At 37.8% G+C, this 1,921-nt stretch overlaps 1 pseudogene; it reads right to left on the bottom strand.

The window, feature by feature from the left end:
* Nucleotides 1–330: 330 nt before the first annotated feature.
* LOC116531388 lies at nt 331–841 on the bottom strand (annotated as a pseudogene).
* Nucleotides 842–1,921: the final 1,080 nt, after the last annotated feature.

The raw sequence follows: 1,921 nt of genomic DNA, 5'->3' as shown, positions 1-1,921 counted from the left end.
TCATAGCTCAGCTCCCACATAGGATGCTTGCTTTTCTATTCCTGAGTTACTTCACTTAGAATAATGGTCTCCAGTTCCATCCAGGTTGCTGCAAATGCCATTATTTTGTTTCTTTTCGTGGCTGAGTAGTATACCAAGGTATATATACACCACATTTTCTTTATCCACTCATTGACTGATGGGCATTTGGACTGGTTCCATATTTTTGCATTTGTGAATTGTGCTGCTGTAAACATGCATGTTCAAGAGGACACTTGACATATTTTCTTCTTCTTTTTTTTTTTTTTTTTCATTCTAAATTTTTTTTTTTTTTTTTTTTTTTATTAACACCTATGATGCCATGAATCCATAGGGAATGGGTTCCAGCAGCCCAGGCTCCTTCCCAGTGGCTACCACACAGTGCCCTTCTCTGGGTGGAGCACGCTGGCACTTCAGTTGAACCCAGTTGCCTTTCTCTTTGGCTTCTTTCTTTTTCTGATCATTTTCCTTCATGCGTTTTGGGAAGCCATCTCGGCTCTTACAGTGCTTGATGTGCTCAATACGCACATTAATGCTCTTGGCAAGAACCTTGCCCTTAACTTGTTTGTTTACAACAATGCCAACAGCATGCTGGGGGACACTGTAGCCTCTTCCAGTGTCGCCGTGGTAACATGGGTGGGGCATTCCTTTTTTAACAGTTCCCATCCCTTGATGTCTACAATATCACCTTTCTTGTAGATTTGCATTTATGTGGCCAAAGGAACGACTCCATGTTTTCTGAAAGGCCTAGAGAACATGTATCGGGTGCTTCTCCTCTTTCCCTTTGTTTTCGTCATCTTGGCAAATTACTGGAAAATGGCGGTTCCAGCTGAAAGGCGGCATATTTTCAAAGTGTTGTCCAGAAAATGTCTTATCAATTTATTTTCCTGTTAAGGGTGTCTGACAACCCCTACCCTACCAATATCATTTTGGAAAACATTTGCTAATTTAATAGTTTTTAAAAAGTCTCTTGTTGCCATCTTATTTTTTACTCTTTGTTCATTAATAGATATAAACATGTATCATATATCTAATGGCCACTCAATATTTCATTTTTGTATAATTGCTCATTCATGTCCTTTATCCTTTTTTCAAAATTGGTGTTTCACAGATTGATCATAGAAGTTCTCTGTATATTAAGGTTATTTTTCCATTTATACTTTTCATTACCTATATTTTTTAATGTTTTGTTTACTCTATTATTTATGAACATATAAATTTGGAAACACGATAGTTGTAATAGGGAAATAGTAAGTGTGTTTTATTCATCTCATGGGATATTATATATTGAAGAAAATGTTTCTGAAAAGTTATCAATAATATGGGAGAATGTTTATTTTATGGTATCACAGGAAAATATAGAAAAAAGTTGGATGTTTAGTATGATAAAAACAATAGGCATATTAAGACTGGCAGAAAAAATATTAACAGTGATGATTTTTAGTATTGGGTCTTTTATTGATTTTTTCTTTCTTTCTTTTCTTTTTTTCTTTTTTTTTTTGGTAGAAGAGTAATATTTGCCACTAGAAAAGAAGCAACAATCTTGAAGAAGAAAGAGAGAAAGGAGAAAAAGACATTGTAAAAGAACCAAAGAAAGGGAGTTGGCTAGTACAACCCTGATCTTCTGTTCAGTGTTTCACTTTGCTGAGCTGTACGAGAGATAAGCTGCTTCTGACACTTGAATATCTTGCTCCAAAAAATAGGAGAAGCACCAATCTGCCTTCCCTCAGCTTCCCTTCTTCTCACCAGGGCTGGACTGGACCAGGTATTTTCACAAACCAGAGGGGCCCGTGAAACCCCAGAACACAGGAGAAAGGGGCTTGAGTTCCAGGATTGGAGGACTCTCCACCAATTCCTCACTGAGGGCAGCTGGTCCTGCTGCTGAGGGGCGGCCCTGGGCCCT

The sequence above is a fragment of the Sapajus apella genome, unplaced genomic scaffold, assembly GCF_009761245.1.
Source record: "Sapajus apella isolate SASKATOON/1434 unplaced genomic scaffold, GSC_monkey_1.0 scaffold70, whole genome shotgun sequence".
In the NCBI taxonomy this organism is placed as follows: Eukaryota; Metazoa; Chordata; class Mammalia; order Primates; family Cebidae; genus Sapajus; species Sapajus apella.
The sequence above is the reverse complement of the archived record's forward strand: the minus strand, read 5'-3'. Positions and strand labels throughout refer to the sequence as shown.